At 39.2% G+C, this 18133-nt stretch overlaps 1 long non-coding RNA gene across 2 annotated transcripts in view; it reads right to left on the bottom strand.

The window, feature by feature from the left end:
* The window catches only part of LOC144382396 (uncharacterized), a 124016-nt gene that overhangs the window by 51613 nt on the left and 54270 nt on the right, over positions 1 to 18133 (bottom strand). The window contains exon 1 of one of the 2 annotated variants that reach the window (XR_013449269.1): positions 15756 to 15812. The exons of the other annotated variant lie outside the window; for it this stretch is intronic. This is a non-coding gene — a long non-coding RNA (uncharacterized LOC144382396). Of the gene's footprint in view, positions 1 to 15755; positions 15813 to 18133 lie in introns of those variants that run through there. 2 annotated transcript variants of the gene reach the window in all.

Consider the following 18133-nt stretch of genomic DNA (forward strand, 5'->3'; position numbering starts at 1 on the left):
ACAGGAGAAGATGTGCTGTTCGCCTTCCCTCTGCTGTTTGCTCCTTGAGCTCCGGCTGAATTGGAGGCTCCGAGGGCCGATCGATGGCCAGACTGAGCTGATGTAATCACTGCTACAACGTATGAATAATGAATGAACGTTATTTCTTTTATGTGTTATTTTAATAGCCCTTTATAAAAGGATCGTTGGAAAAAGACCAACACATCTTTCCAAAGTTTATTTTTAAGATGCATAATTAATACAGAAAAGTATTACTGTACAGTAAAAACCAACATTTATCTCATTCTCCTAACAGAATATGACCTATGGAGAAGAAAAATATTATTAAAAATAAAATAGTTTTATATACCAGGTCCCAAATTTCACTGGGAAATTACCTAGACTTACATTACAGAGAGAAAATTCAAATTGAATAATAGAAGATACTATTCAGTAAGAACTTAGTATATGCCAGGCCCTGTGCTAAACACTTCTTACACATTATCCTACTTAATCCTTGTAACACCCTGTGAGATGGGTGTTATTAACTTGATTTATGCTGAAGAAACTGAAGCTTAGAGATGTTATATCCCTGAGATCCACCTATGGTACTATTCCACCCGAGTTTTCATAAATGAAACCATTATTCATATATACAGAGTGTTAATTATGTTCTAGCAAGTGCTGGGTGCTTCCTAGTCTTGTGGAAAATATGTGAGTTATCTGTTTCTATTATCTTTATCACAGACGCAAATCTAAGGACCAGAAAATTAGCCATGAGATGCTAGAGCCCATCCTCAAACCAGTATGGTCTGATGCCTACAAAGATTTTAAAAACTAAAATCAAGGTAAGACTCTTTATTTTGAAAATGGCTTTATAGGATCATGTAATGTATCCAGCAAGTATAAGCCAAATCCTCAATTCCCTGGAAGGCATAAAGTATAGGATAAATTTCTAAGGATGAAAATGTTGCCTCTGGCACATAAGCTTAGTAGTGTAATTAAAAATATTTGAGTCAAAACTGAATGCCAGTTATGAGACACTAAACTATGATGTGTTTAGTACTTTCCCCTTAATAAAATAGTCAGTAGTTGATGTTCCAAAGGAAAGAAAGTGTTTTGTTCTATGGTGTAATTCACTATTAGCTTCCAAATGCCCATTGGCTTAGGCCTTTAAAGGGCCCTAGCTCATTAGTTTTCTCTGAGTTTAAAAATAATGACCAGCATAGCCGGAGGTACTGGAAACCATCTTTTAGCACCAATGTCATTACTCCATTTAGTAAAAAAGGAAAAACATCACATAAAAAAACATTCTGGAGCCATACTGCCTTGGTTTAAATCTAAGCTCTGCTACTTACTTACTTACCTGTGTGACCTCTGATGATTTCCTCATCCTTTCTGCATCTCATATCCTCAACTGCAAAATAGGGAATGAAGGATGAGGTGATGTGTGCCAAGCCGATATGGGGTATCCAAATGTTAGCTGTTGTACACACTCGGATGTTTATAACACCATTTGCGGCACTCTTGGTTTATTCTTGCCTGGCTGGATAAATAAAAATTGTAACCTTTTTTTTTTCAAGGCATGTTTTCAGTGTTATCCTGGGGCATTCTTGCAGAAAGGAATCCTCTTCGAAAGCCTAATCCCGCCTCTTTTGTCGTTAGGACCAGCTTCATCATTTGCAGGGCCCAGTGATGAAAAATGAAAATGTGGGGCCCTTTGTTCACCAAGTAAGAAATCCAAAATGGCAACAGCATTAAGCCAAGTGTGGAAACTTTCTCAGCACAGGACTCTGCAACTGCATGGCTCACGGGCCCACGAAGCCTGCCCTGCTTGGCATCACTTGCTTTGATGAAAGATAAGATGCCAAGCTCTCCAAACTCACTCAGTTGTTTATTTATTTCTTGGAATACTTGTTTCTAACCCTACCTTTCCAGGAAAAGATTTAAGGTAATTCTCTTTATGGATAGAGTCTGAGAATGAAAATATTCTTCAGAAAACCAACTTCCTGTCCCAGGGCAGATTTTTACTATGTCATTATATACAGCTACTCTCTTGGAGTGTGGAAAAATCCCACAATCTTGGAGTTAATAAGGATTCATTCTATTCAGTGATAAGCTCACAGACCTTTTCCTGGACTGGGAACTGCCCCAGTTACCTCTATACAGGGGCAAAGTGTCAATGAAGCCTGACCAACAGCATGAATCCTAGACTACCAACTAAAGGTTTTTTTCCCATTGGGAGAACCAACTCAAGTTTTTAACATGCTTTTCCCCTTGTGGTTTTTCTCAAGTTGATCTCTAGATCATTCAACAGTATTCAAGACTGAAATCTATTAACATTAGTTCTGTATCAATATTAGGTTACCAGTGTTAATATCTGTTGAACATTAAGAGAAATGCCAAGCCCCCTTCTTAATGAAGAGCCTTGATTTTATTAGGTTCGAATAGCAAAGAAGTACAAGACTACGCATAAGTATAGTGTCTTTTATTTCAGAAACATCTAGTGCTTAGCTTAGATTTATCCCATATGGCCTTCCTACAGGCTATAGCAAAGAGAAACTCAATCTATAAAAGACCCAGATGTTCACTCAATCTCCTCTGAAGCTTCCTTGAGCTGATAGCTAGTGAAGAGCTGCCATTTGTTTAATTCATTTGCTCCATTATTTTAACTTAAGCACCCTTCAAAATTCCCAGAAGATCTCCAGGAATTGTTTGCAAGTCAGGCAACCCTGGTTTTTCCAACCATTGACAGATATTGCTAACAATAAGATAGTAATACCTGTTTAAATTAGCTCATTTTCTAATGTTGCTATTTTACCAGCATTTGAATTTGAGCTGTGGTTGGCTAGGCCAAAGTCAGGAAGCCAGACAGCCCTGTAATCAGATCATGGAATAAGGCCAAGTGTCAGTTATTGAAGCCAAAGGAATATAGAATCTTCAGTCCAAAAGTAGATCCAAAACTAAGAGGATAAGCAGATTAGAAGAACCATGTACTAGAATTCAAAGCAAGTCCAAACACCAGTGCAGGCATTTACGCAGTAGCGGGGCAGGTTAGCAATAGAACAAAATGTATCAGGGGACAGTCCAAGCAAGCAGTCCACATGTAAATGGCTCCACGTTGTACAGTGCAGAACTTTTACGACTGTACAGTGCAGGGTTTCCTGACTGGAGAAGGCATCAGAGGGAAACTAGTATTCAGGACAAAAAGGAGTTTCTACAAGGATGGTGGTATCTGTAGGACATGTTGGTTATTGCAAAACAAGGTCGAAACTTAAGTACTCGGGAACTGGATGACAAAGATTAGAGCAGATTACAAGGGAGCTAACGCTACCTCAAAAAGCTACTCACTCAGACCTTCTTATGGTGACCTGCTTAGGAATACGATTAGGCCCAGGAGCTGGGCTTGAATGAATCTCCAGATAAAAAGATTAGTCACAGTGGTGTCAGCTCACATCAGCTCATGGGAGCCAGTTGTTAAAATTTAAGGAATTTTGTAAGCCAGATGTTAAACACAGCCATGATTAAAAATAAAATTATATAAAATTGTAATTAAAGACATATTAAAAACAAAGGTAATAAACCCTCAAAACTCATCCCTTCCTAATGACTTCACTATATTTTACTATTAGGTGTGGTCTTGAAGTTCTTTGTGTCTGTTGTAACTCTGTGGTGGAAATATTCATATTGGCACGATACTGCGAGGCCCTTCCCACTTTTCCCACTTTCATGTTCAGTAATGTCACATTGGGAGCTTGAAATTGACCATTAAGGGAGCATGTACACCATGGAAATCCAAAAGCACAACAAATTGGGGCTTTTCATGGGGCCAAGGAAGGAGGAGGTAGCTGTTAAACATATATGGGCATATCACTGGTTAGTGTCCCCAGAACAGAGTTACAGCACTGAAAAGTCTAATATCTATGCAGGTGAAGAGGATAAAGGATTCTGGGATGGCTATTTGCATATTCCTAAACCCAGAATATACCAATCTTCATGATGTGACACCAATTTACCTGTTTAGACTTAGTCTATATTCCCTATTCTCTGGACCCCACTAGCATCCCCCCAGTAATATACCATGTTTTTTCACACCTCCATTTATTCAACAGACATTTACCAAGCTCCTACTTAATACTGGGCAATGTGCTCTGGATTGAGGAATCAGATGTTAGGAATCCTTCCCTCCCTCAAGTAGTTCACAGTTTAGGAAAGAAAGGGAAACAACAAATGGACGAATGCTTCTAATCAGGCATGACAAGTGCCGTGATGGAGACAGATGTGCGCATGTGCTTTGTGGAAATGCAGAAGATGCACCCATAAGTAAAGACAGCAGGGAAGGCTTCCTAGAAGAGGCAACAGTTGCACTGAGGCTTGACTAGACAACATGCACATGAGTTCTTGAATTCCTTGAGTTCAAAGCCCAGCTCTCCCAGATTACTGCTGGGTGACCTTAAGCAAGTTACTTAGCCTCTCTGAACTTCAGTTTTCTCATCTACAAAATGAGATCCCTCCTTCACAGGGTTATTGTGAGGATTGAATGAAATTAATGAATATAAGTCATTTAGCCTGATGCTGATGATACATAAATGCTTTCACAACATTTGTCTTTATGTTAAGTATCAGTCAAGTGAAGACGGGAGTAAGGAATTTATTGATAGAGAAAATGGTGCATGCAAACCCTAGATGCATAAAAGATTATAACATGTTTCCCCAAATGCATTTTTAAAAATATGACTGTAGCCTGGGGTGCCTGGGTGGCTCAGTTGGTTAAGCATCTGCCTTGGGCTCAGGTCATGATCTCAAGGTCATGGGATCGAGCCCCACGTCAGGCTCACTGCTCAGAGGGGAGTCTGCTTGTCCCTCTCCCTTTCCCCACCCCGCTCGTGCTCTCTCTCTCTCTTAAATAAATAAATAAAATCTTTTTAAAAATATATGACTGTAGCCCAGAAGAATAGGGAAGTGGGAATTTACCCTCTTGCCAAAAAAAAAAATGGCTGCTTCTTTAACCTTCTATAACTAACATGCCCAGTTGTCAGACCCGAGAGTCATCTCACACCCCTCCTTCCTCCCACTCCCACATTCACTCAATCACCATGTCCTACAGCTGAGTGCCTCTCAACCAACTGTGCTGAGGTCCACTTTGTATTGCTTGCCCATATGGTCCAATACTTGGATAAAATACAATAAAAATTAATTACTAGATAAATGAAAAAAAAGCAAAGATCTACAAAATACAAGTCAAATTTTTCACTATTAGATTTAACAGATAAAAGATTACTCTTTTAACTTGCTACAAAAGTTTCTAAATTCTTACCGTCGATTTCTATATTTATCTCATAGCAGATGAGTAACAACCAGTTCACAGACCGTCACCAGTTCAGAACCATACCTGGAGAAGCATCACTACAGAACATAGTACCTCCTTAGCATTTCTAAAACACTCCACTTTCTTTCCTTAGTTCAGCCTTGAGGCTTCATCATCTCTCTTCTAGACAACAACCTCAAAATGGCCGCACTGCCTCCAGTATCATACGTCCCGCCAATCCATTCTCCATGTTATAGCCAACCAGATCTTTTTAAATCCCTAATCTAATCACGTTACTCTTCCATCAAAACCCTGTCAATTATTTTCCTTTGCCTTCAGGTCAGAGCCTAGAACTCCACCATCTGACCTCTGCCTCCTTTTCCAGTCTCTTTTCTCATTAAACATCCTCCTCCACTGCCCCAGCGTACGTGCGCACACGCACGCACGCACACACACACACACACACACACACACAGAGTCTTGCACTCTGTGCTACAGGTATACCAAAGGACATGCAGGTCCACAAACACCACAGTTGTGTCACACCCTCCATGCATTGACTCACATTAATGCCTCTACCTGAAACACCTTTCTCCATCTTCTTCACAAAAGAAGAAGAAGAAGAACAAAAAATCTACTTACCTTTCAAGATTCAGTTCAAGTGTCATATCCTCTAGGAAACTTTTCCTGATTCCATCTCCCTGCCCAACCCCAGCCTCAGGGACCTAACACTCATTCCTTTGTGCATTCACTGCATCCTTAACACATCATGATAACTATAGCACGTATCACACGCATTTATGTCGATTTACCCCCACCCCCACCCCAGGCTGTAAGTTGCTCTTCCACAGACACCATGTCTAGACTTCTTTGTATTATTTCCTAGCACTTAGCCTACACAGTTTCCAGCATCTTGTTAGCACTTTTGAATAGAAGGATGGATGGCCTGGAATGGAATAGATGGACAGATAGAAGGATGGATGGACGTACAAAAGATGGGGAAAAAAATAAAGTTGAAAAGATACAAGAGCCAGATCAAGAAGTGCCTTGTATATCCTGTTATAGAATTTGGATTTTTATCCTAAAGGCAATCGAAGGCCATGAAGTATTTTATTTTATTTTATTTTATTTTATTTTATTTTATTTTATTTTAAAGACTTTTATTTAACAGAGAGAGAGATAGCAAGAGCAGGAACACAAGCAGGGGGAGTGGGAGAGGGAGAAGCAGGCTTCCCGCTGAGCAGGGAGCCTGATGCAGGGCTGGATCCCAGGACCCTGGGATCATGACCTGAGCTGAAGGCAGATGCTTAACGACTGAGCCACTCAGGTACCCCGGCCATGAAGTATTTTAAATGGAAGTATGACAAAATCCCTTTTGAGTTTTTGAAAGGTGGGAATACAAAGGAGCCTAGAGAGACCAGTTTAGAACCCATTGCAGCAATGCAGGCAAGAAGATGGAGAGGAAATGGAGAGAAGATTGGTTCGAGAGATATTTAGGGGGTTGGACTATGAGAACTTTATTGATCAACAGGCATGGGAAGGACGATTTCCAGATTCCTGTCTTGGATCACTGATCAGAGGATAAGAATAAGGAGCGGGTTTTGAAAACAAATAACACATGAGGTCCTTCCTTTGTGCTCAGTGGCAATTTCAAAGCTCACTTTTCTCAAGCTTCACCAAAGATGCCCAGCAGAGAATCTCACTTGCTTCTCCTTCAAGGAAAATAACAGTCACCAGGCAAGAATCTCTCCACTTCCTCATTGCCGGTGACAAACTTGTCTGTGTCCTCCTCCTTCAGGCCTTGGTAGAGGAGGTCCCTCCTTGGGTCTCACCCAACCCTATGCCCCAGGACCTCGGCCCCAACAAAGCCTCTTCTTGTACCTTTAACCTCTCCACTCTTCTCCGCAGCATATAGCTTTCAAATGTCTCCCATATTAAAAAGAACCTCCTTCCACGTGTTGCTTATTCCTTGCTTTTCTTTAACAACCAGCTTTTTTTAAGATAAAAACTACCAGGGCACCTGGGTGGCTCAGTCATTAAGTGTCTGCCTTTGGTTCAGGTCATGATCCCAGGGTCCTGGAATCGAGCCCGGCATCGGGCTCCCTGCTCCGTGGGAAGCCTGCTTCTCCCTCTCCCACTCCCCTTGCTTGTGCTCCCTCTCTTGCTATGTCTTTCTCTGTCAAATAAATAAATAAAATCTTTAAAAAAAAAAGATAAAAACTACTGCAAACTTCAAGTAATATTTGCAGTACATTATTGTTGTAAAAAGCCCAAAAATACATAGACGTATGAAGGAGAAATTAGATGTAATTCCACTATCCAGAAATAGTTCTTGCTAATAGGCTGGTATATTTCTTTCTAGTAATTTTTCTATGCAGATATACATGTATGTGTGAATGACTATTTTATACTTTTCACTTCAAATGATAAGTATTTTGCCATGTTATTAAAAAATTTCGATTGGCATTTTGGGATGCCTGGGTGGCTCAGTCGTTAAGCGTCTGCCTTCGGCTCAGGTCATGATCCCAGGGTCCTGGGATCGAGCCCCACATCGGGCTCCCTGCTCCACGGGAAGCCTGCTTCTTCTTCTCCCACTCCCCCTGCTTGTGTTCCCTCTCTCGCTGTGTCTTTCTCTGTCAAATAAATAAATAAGATCTTTAAAAAAAAATTTCCATTGGTATTTTAAAAGATGTGTTAATAATCTATTGCCTGGCTATACCAAAATTTATTTGATTAACTCTTACTATAGAATTTTTAAGTTTTTCTATTATTTTCTTAAGGTAAATAGCATTGTGTGCTATAAACCTTTACTCACATTTCAGATTGTTTCCTTAGGATAAATTTCTTAAAGTGGGACTCTTATGTCAAAGAGTATGAACATCTTTAAAGTTTTTGACACATATTCCCAAATTGCTTTCCAGAAAGGTTGTACCAAATTACATTTCCATTCACTCTGCCTTTGCCAGATTTATTATCATTTTTTAAAATAGTAAAAGAATTTTTTTCATCTAATGATCAAAAATGGTATCTGACTGTTTTGTTCTGCATTTCTTCAATTAAAAATGAAGTTGGCTACTGAACCATACCATTAAAAATGGTTAAGATGGTAAATTTTCTGTTACGTGTACTTTCCCACAGTAAAAAATTTTTGGAAAAAAAAAAAGCAAATTTGGGCATTTTTAATATTTATTGGTCTATTTTATTTTTGGTGAGTTATGTATTTATATCCTTTACCCATTTAACTATGTGCTCCTAATATTTTGTCTTATTGATTTCTATGAGTTCTTTATATATTAAAGGCATTAAATCTCTTGCTGTCAAATTTATGGAAAATATTTTCCCCTATTGTTCTGACATTTAAGTTTGTTTATGAGCTTGGACATTTACAGAAGAGGGGATATATAGAGACATTTTAAATTTTTATGTATTCAAATCTTTCAATAATTTCCTTTGGGATTTCTTTTATTGCTATCATGTTCAGAAATTCCTTTTCTAGCCAGCCATTAGGGAATTGTTCATCTACATGATTCTATTATAGGTATTGTTCCTTAGTCTGAGCAGCAAAATAAAGATGAAAACACTCATTCTCCATCTCAAGGAACTCTACCAGCCAGTGAGGGAGCAGACATGTACACATATACATATAATGCATAAGGGACTGTTACAGAAGGACTGTTCACCCTACTTGAGAGAGGTTCATGACTAGGTCATGGGGCCAAATTTGCCTAAAGCAGCTCATCTTCTGCTTTTATCATCATTTATTAATTTTAGACCACTTAACACATTCACAAAACTGTACTGTTTCTAGAAATGTATGAAATGGGAATATGAAAACTCATTCCAGCTAATCAGCCCTTTCTTCCTGGCTCTGGAGGTTTTAAAAACAATGACTCATGAAGTATTTGCCAGGCAACCATCCATCCAGGCTTCCCACAAGTCTGAGTTCATCAGCCTACCTCAATTTTATCTAAGAAATTAAATCTCAATTTTAGTTTTATTAGCACATTTACTGCTCTGCTGTTTTTCAGAAAACACTTTAAAGGGAAACATGTAAATTATAACGAAGATAAAGAAGAAATGAAAAGCCTCAGGTACAATGGCAGTGATTGTTAATAAATAACAATTGACAAAGGTTTCCAGAAATTAATCAGCCCAGATGGGCATGGCAACCACTTGTGAAGGAAGTCTTCATAGAAATGTTTTGCTGCAAGGTTCTGGGAAATGCTGAGTGTCATGTACTGGTACGAGGAGCATAAAATTGGTACCTTTCCATAGGATAATACTCAATGTGAGTTAAGAGGCTTACAGGTGTTTATACTTGGTGGTATCATAATTTCATTTCTTGAAATCTATTTCAAATAAATCATCAGAGATGCCATGTATACTGATAATCATTGCAGTGGTATGTATTATGGCAAATATTCTAAACAGCCTTAAAAATAGGGAAATAATGAGATAAATTATTGGTAGAGCCATACAATGGGATATACTACATAACCATTCAAAAGTATGTTTCCAAAAAATTCTTCCGTGTAGTGGCATAAGAATGTGCTTCCTATACAATGTAAGATGAAAAACATCAGGTTACAAAAGATATGTACAGCTGATCCCAATGTAGGTTTATGCTGCATAAAAGAAATTGAAGAGAATACATCAAAATGGTTTTCTGCGGCTAGTGAGATTGCCGATGCTCTTCACATTCTGAATTTTTCCAAACTTTCTACAATAAACTAAGTTCTATGAGGAGGAAAAAAGCTATTTTTGTAAATGTTTGCTCTGTGCAGTAAAAGGCCAATCCTTATGATTGGCTATGAGTAGGCCTATTTTCCCCCAGACCCGTTTCCAGAAAACTGGGTAATGTTTAGAGGTATGAAGCTTCCTGAATCCTTCCATCAAAAAGAATATAAAAGAGATGTTTCACCCTTTACTTACAATATGAATCAAAGCATCTGTGTTCCCACCCCAGCCTGACAACATTCTCCATAAAGACCCACTGCTTCCTGGGGAAAACAATAAAGAAATAAAAACCACATCAAGTTCCTACCACATGCCAGGTAATTTCACATACATTGTCTTATTTGATCCTCACAGACCCCTGTGACATTGAGTTTGAATGTAGTTAAGCAACTTCTCCCAAGTTAGAGCAGTCTTAATAAATAGACTGGGATTTGAAGTCCAGTCTACAGACTCCAAGTCAAGAGCTCATCACAGTGGCCTTCTGTGGGTACATCTGCACATCTGAGTGATACAGAGAGTCCAAAAGTGTCCATGTTATTTCAATTACTTGTCCGCTTTGAGAAATAAGACATTCATATTGTACACTCATCTGTTAGGTATATGATAATAAATACATATTTTTTGCTACTTTTCATTTATTTAAGCTCTGCTATCCATTATCATCATTTCAAACTGTTTCATACAGAACAAATACACAGTTCTTCTCAAACAACAAGCCTTCTGTAACATTTTGAAGGGATTCGTTTAAAAAAATTTGGGTCACAGATTGTGCATTTAAATTTATCTTTCTAGATTCACTTCTTTAAATCATTTCCCAAGTCACTAGAGATATGTGTTTACCTTCACTGGCAATCCCCTTGTACTCACCAAGCTACCCCTGGCCCCCATACTTCCCACCACACCAAGGAAATCAATCTCACTCATCCCCATTAATACTGGACCAAATCCAATTTCAAATTTTGGTTCAATATTCTCCAACTGAAGACAGTTTTCTAAGACTGACCCAGTTCTGCTTTGGTCATTCACTCTGTATTATCCTATTAGTGATACATTTACTGTGTTCTAAATTATTTCACACTTCATATATCATCTTGTGTTTGTTCCCATTCACTTTGTTTCTACCTATTTACATTCTAAGTTTCCCAAGAAATGTGACCATATTTTTTCTCTCTTATTTCACCCCAGATGCTTTGTTAAGTGTTATGTATATTGTTTTGATTCATTATGTATGTAATGGATATCCAATAAATGCTTGTTAATTAACTGTCATCAGCTCACTTATATTCACCTACAAACACAGATTCAAACAAAAAAAATCAATGAAATGGAAAAGGAAGAGGAGAGGACCCCATACTTTGAAATAGCATAGAAGACTTTACCTTCGTGAGTTAACTTGTACATCAGAAAGTACATTGAGAAGGTGCGCCTGGGTGGTTCAGTTGGTTGAGCATCTGACTCTTGATTTTGGCTCAGGTCATGATCTCAGGATCCTGGGATCAAGACCTGTGTCAGGCTCAGCTGGGCATGGAGACTGCTTGAGATTCTCTCTCCCTTTGCCTCTCCCCCCACCCCCGCCTCTCTCTTTCTATCTCTAAAATAAATAAATAAATCTTTTTTTTAAAAAGTACATGGAGAATATATGAAAAAAATAGATATCAGTTTGCTCATTTGATATTCCAATATATGAAAATTGCTTAGCCAAATTTTCCTTAAATCTGTAAGTTAAACATTATTGAAGACAAATTATGTAATGTTCTTGTTTTTCTAAAAAAGAAAAAAAAAGTCTTGGCTAAGGAAACCAGCCATCTGAATACTTTTTTAACCAGAATTTTCCTTTAATCACAGAAACATGAATTGAATCAGGAAACTGAACTAAAGTAAACTCTGAATCAAAAACCCAAAAAGAAAAAAAAATGAACTATCTGCAGAAACACAAAGGGAACCAAACACAAGTATGGTAATAACTTTTTACAGAACCAAAATCTCTCAGAAAATTATTTGCTTATGTCTGGTTTGTTTCTTTTTTTCAGATATATGACAATTTTTCAATACTTTTAGAAAAATATTATCCAGCAAGATAGTATGTCCTTAACAAGAACAACTTGGATATTAAATAAAATGGTCATTCCATTCTTCTCTCCAAAAATGCTTGGCCAACCCAGTCTGCACAAGCTAAAAACCAGGGTTCTGAGGACCAGGCCTTAAAGGAAACTCCAGAGAAGCTGGGAAACAGGGGAAGAAAACCAACGCAGAGGCTGCAAGTCCCTGGCCCTGATCTGAGGTGGTGAAGGATCAAAACACCGGCAGAGGAAAGGAATGAGAAGGCTGATCTCTTCTTCTTTTTTCCCTTTTTAAACTCTTCCCCCCTTGGGGCGCCTGGGTGGCTCAGTCGGTTGAGCGCTGGACTCTTGATTTCAGCTCAGGTCATGATCTCAGGGTTGTGAGATCAAGCCCCGTGTTGGGCTCCACGCTCAGCAGGGTGTCTGCTTGAGACTCTCTCTCCTTCTCCTTCTGCCCCTCCCCCACTCTCTCTCTCTAAAATAAATAAATAAATCTTTAAAATAAAATAAAAAACTCTCGCTCCCATTCTCTTGCTCTTTTCTCCCTTTCCTTCTTCTACTTTTGTGCAAATCATCTCTTTTTCCTCTACTTCTTTTGCCACTTATTTCTGTATCTTTGTTATTCTGCTCTTATCTCTGTTTGTCTTTTCTCATCCCTGTTTTCCCCTTTCCTTTCCCTTCTCTTTTGCTACTACTTTCTCTGGATTCTTTCTCTGGATCCTATTATTTTGTTTTCTGATCTTTCCCTTCCTCCATTTTTTTCTTTTCAATGATCTGATCTCATTTCCCACCAAAATGTTTATAGTCTTATGAATTTTGAATTGATTATCCCTGCTCAATGAAACAGATTCAATAATAATTACTTACTTGCCTTATCCAATGTGATGATATACATTATTCATAATATTTGGGGAAAATGTTATTTATACACTTATCAGGCCTTTTTGTTAAATGTTATTTCCATTTTTTCATCACCACTCCATAATTGCAAAGCAGGTTTTAGTGAACATGGATAATCAATTCAAAATTCATAACAGTGGTAGATTTTAAGATAACCTGGCTATTTCTCACTGTGATAGTTAGCATCCAGGATGATTCCCAATGATTCTCCTGGTATCTCCTGGTATTTATGCCCTCACATAGTCTCTTCCCACATTGTATGAAGGTTGGTTTGTATGACTAGTGGAACATGATGGAGGTGATGGTCTGACTTCTGAGGTAAGATCATAATAAACATGGCAACTTCCTCATTGCTTACTTGAATCATTTGCTCTGGGAGAAGTCAACTATCATGTTGTAAAGACACTCAAGCAGCCTTATGGAGAAGTACACATCATGAGGAAACAAGGTCCCCTGTAAACAAGCAGCACATGGTTCCCAGACATGTGAGTGTGCCATCTTGGAAGCCCCAGTCAAGCCTTCAGATGACCGCAACCCTGGTCAACATCTTGACTGAAACTTCATGAAAGACTGCCCAGCTGAACATTAGCTGGTCCCTAATTCCTCACAGAAACTGTGAGAGATAAATGTTTATTATTGTTTTAAGCCACTACATTTTCCGGTAATTTGTTATGGAAAAATAGATAACTAAAATGCCTTTTTGGAAACAAAACCAAAACAATTTGTACATATATAAACACCTGAAAATAGTTCTTTCTTTACTCCGCCAGTAGTAAATATGCACACACCAATTCTGTAATGGAAAGTTTGAAAAATTTTCTGGAACTTTGACTGCACTCAGCTTAATTCAGCAGTGCTTCTGTTATTGTTCTCATATGAGAATGGAGAAAATAATATACATACAATAAAATTAATATTTTTATGTTTAACAAGTCTAGTTACATTATAAAACAAGGTTCCTATACAACACATCACAAATAAGATCCTCAAAAAACTCAAAGCAATAAGGTATAAAGAAGAAAAACAGTCTCTCTCAAAACAGCACATTTCTATCCTGAAATATATCTTCTTTTAATTATCCATAACATAGAGCTAAAGAACATTCTTGTTATTCTTATTTTAAAGACATTTATACATCCCCTAGTCATAATTATATTTTCAAATAAATTTGAAATCAAAAGTAATGTTAAATATTGTGAATAGGAATTGCTATCTAGCTTCCACCACTGCGTTTTTCTTATATTAAAATAAAAGTAAACTCATCCTTCTAATGACCCAAGAATATAATCTTATAATGCTATTAACCTAAGGCTAAAATTGAACATCAAAATATTCCTCCATATGAAAACTGAACTGTACTGTTATATCATTTAATTGAATCTTTAGATTCACTTTCCCAACTGCACTGGGAAGTTACTGCCAAATTGCTCCTATAATTCTGAATTTCTTTCTTGCAAAGTATCCTGATGGGTATAATGTGATCATCATTTACATGATCCAAGATTAGGATGATAATAAAAAGGAATTAGATCAAAACACCAGCTAAAGAATCCTTCAGTATGTATTTCCTTTATAATAATAACCACACTATACTTGTAGGGGCCTATGAGGATTTTGATAATCTGTAGATTAAAGGCTGGGTGAAATTCATTAGATGATTCAACAAATATTTACTGAGCTCTGATTAGGTGCCAGGCATCAATCCTAGAGCTTGAGAAGCAATGAACAAGGAACGTCAATTCTTTGCTTTCATGGTCTTCATATTGCAATGGTTGGCAGACAGACCAAAAACAGGTTAAAAAAAAGAACAGATTGTTTCCGGTGGTAATAAGGGTTGTGAAGAAAATCTATAGAGTGATGTGCAGGGGAAAACTTTTTAAGGGGTGGTCAGGGAAGGCATCTCTCAGATGATGCAATCTGAAACTCTGGATCAGAGCATTCCAGTTGGAGGAAGTATCTGATGACACTGAATTATTTCTTTAGGTGATGTACCACTAATTTTTATACCCCTAAAATTCTAAGACACACTGTAAAACATTGTCGAATATATTTTTGTTTTTTGGTTTATGCAGTGGTACTCTAGATTTGATCCTAGCACAGATAGGATGATCATGTGCAAAAGGTCAAATATCTTGACCCATCTTCACCTGCCCCTTAGCAACCTTGGCTAATGAAGAATCCCTTGGGAATATGAGGTATCCAATTTATCTGGTTCTGAATTCATCCCTCATTCTCAAGGATTCTGAATTGATGTTGGAAAAACCGGTGGTGTTGGATGTTTATGAATTCTAAGACTAGGATCTTAAAGTCCTTTGTTATTCAATGCAAGAATCATTATTTTCCATCAGCCAGCCTCTTAAATTAACATCATTTTGAAGTCTAGCCAGTTCAAAGACTGCAAAATCAACCATAATGCCGGGTGTTTACATATCATGTTTCCAAGTACCCGTCCATGAAGTAGCGGAAGACACACAGTAGCTTCCCAGCAGTGAAGACAGTATCACAAAGTAGTGGTCTCCCAGAAAGTAGCTGGTTTGACCAACATGCCATAAAAGGCTCTCTTACCCCTCTTAACCCTTCAAAGATTTCAGTAAACCCATCTAGATCTGTGTCTAGAGGCCTCCCCACAATTTTTTTTAAAAAATTCCTAAATACTTATTCTCAGAGGTTTTTCTCTGCTTGGGTCCACACAAGGTAACTGTCCTACTCCGTCGATCTGGACACAAGCCCAGCCCTGACGCAAGTTTAAAAAAACAAAAACAAAAACACACCTCCACCAAGGACGATGCCAGTTCCTTAACTTCCGCTAAGCTGTGCGCGGGAGGGAGGAGCGGCGGCGTCAGGACGGGCGGAAGCCGCTTTCGGCCCTCCCATTGGCTGCCGCCCGCCCCTGTCTCTCCGTGCGCTCCGGGGAAGTCCCTGCGCAATTGCTCCCTTTGTCTCAGAAACGTTCCGCCCACACCCTTAGACCCTCCGGCGCTCCCGTGTCCTCTCCCCGCTCTCATCGGGGTATTTTTCAAAGGAAATACATCCCCCTTTCGGAGAGAAATTCTGGTGCAAACTGGTAATAAAATAACGTTCCTCTGCCTTATGGCACACGACGCACCAGTTCTCATGTTGGGGCCCCTCCGTGTTGGAATAGACCTCAGGAGGGTTCGTGTATTTCAGAGCTTGCTGAGCCTGACTTTTACCAAAAAGAAAATAGTTCGAAAACAAAGTGGAGCCACAGGGAGGGGTGCTTAGAGGGGAGGAACTAACAAGTGGTTTTCCACATTTGCTCAAAGGGGAGGCTGTTGATCTGTGAGGTTTGTCACCGCCGGCTTCCGAAGACAAGTTACATAAAGAGAAGAGCGGACCTTTTCACTTTCTATAGGATCATATTTTGCTGCAAACTATGACCGCGCATAATGAGCTTTTGCACATTTCTGTCGAGTTGCTCGGTAACCATAGGGTTTTTCATATTCTGATCCTCCTCTCTTAATTGAGAGATTGCCACACACAAGATGACATCAGGAATTCCTGAGTTTCATTAGAAACAGCCTCTATCTACTTAAGTTAGGTGGTGAGAATGGCTTTTCTAAAGGAAATACATTTATCAGAAAGCCACAGAAAAATTCTAAATATAGGGTCGCTTCCCGAAACAGCAGGAGCTCATGCCTTTAGGTTACTTTATTTATATGTTATAAGGAAGTTTGAGTCCTTTGAAATTGACAAGTAAATATAAATAAAGGAAAAACTGACCCATTTTTTTTTTTTTTAAGGAAACATTACATGGCGATCTTCGCTTTCACATCATTACTATGTGCCCTAGCTAAGTTGATCATGGGCATATAAACTGTTTTATGCCATGGAAAGGAGCATAATTTTCACATAATTTGGAGGTGTGATTATTACTCAAACGTTTATGCTCAATTATGATAAACAAACGCTCATAGAATTAATTCAGCTGAGCTTGTATTTCTATGATCAAGCCCCCCTTTCTCCTTTCTTGACCCCTGCTTGGTAATTTCTTCTGACTCACTTTTTTTTTTTTTTTTTAAGATTTTATTTATTTATTTGACAGAGACACAGCGAGAGAGGGAACACAAGCAGGGGGAGTGGGAGAGGGAGAAGCAGGCTTCCTGCTGAGCAGGGAGCCCGATGCAGGGCTTGATCCCAGGACCCCGGGATCATGACCCGAGCAGAAGGCAGATGCTTAACCACTGAGCCACCCAGGCGCACTGACCCCCCCCCCCCCCGACTCACTTTAATCACGTTTTATCCTCACAGTGCTTCTTCATTAAGAGTCCATTCTTGCCATCTCTCTGCCATGACATGCTGCTCGTGTAGTTTGATCTGCCGGACCTAAATGATCTCTGCAGTCGGTACCACAGATTGTCCCACATGGACACGGAGCGATTGATTTTTTTTTTTTTTTTTTAATTCAGACTGAATTTATTCAGAGCTTACAAAAATGTTTTACACTGAGCTCTTTCATTTGAGAAGGAACGGAAAAAATGGGAACACACTCCCCTCCCAACCCAGAATAAAAGGACACCCAGGAGAAGCTCGGGGAGCAGAGAGAGCGTGGGGCCTGAAGAACAATGCAGGAGGGGTGAGCATCTCCTTCAGCTTCAGGGGGAGCCAAGAGGAGGGCTAACTGGGGGAGCAGGATGGTGGCGGGGAGCCCTATTTCTTGGGCCGGGGGCCCCTTGCAAAACAGGGGTATTGCAGCAGCTGATGCATACTGGGTTCAGTTTCCCAGGGGAGGGAAGCAGTTCTCTTTAGCAAATGCCCAAAAGGGCTTCCAAAGCTATTAATGATAATAGAGATGACTCGCCTAGTCAATATTCTCTCTGCCTCTGTTTGACCGACTCATGGAAAAGCAAGTGCAAGAATGCGACCTAGAGAAAACAGAAATGACCGTTTTTCCAGCCACACTGCTCAGAACTTCAGTCGTCTGATTTCCACAACCATGAGTCTCTTCATGCACCCAGGGCCCCTACCAGCTCCGTGAAAATCAGGCACCCAGGGAACACCACAGAACAGTAGGATCCAACCTAACTAGTGCATGTTAAGAAAGATAAGGTGACATTTAGATGTCGAGGATATTGAGAAATATACCATGAATTTATTTTTAGGGCAGTGGAGCATTCAAACACTCAACCTG

The sequence above is a fragment of the Halichoerus grypus genome, chromosome 6, assembly GCF_964656455.1.
Source record: "Halichoerus grypus chromosome 6, mHalGry1.hap1.1, whole genome shotgun sequence".
Lineage (NCBI taxonomy): Eukaryota > Metazoa > Chordata > Mammalia > Carnivora > Phocidae > Halichoerus > Halichoerus grypus.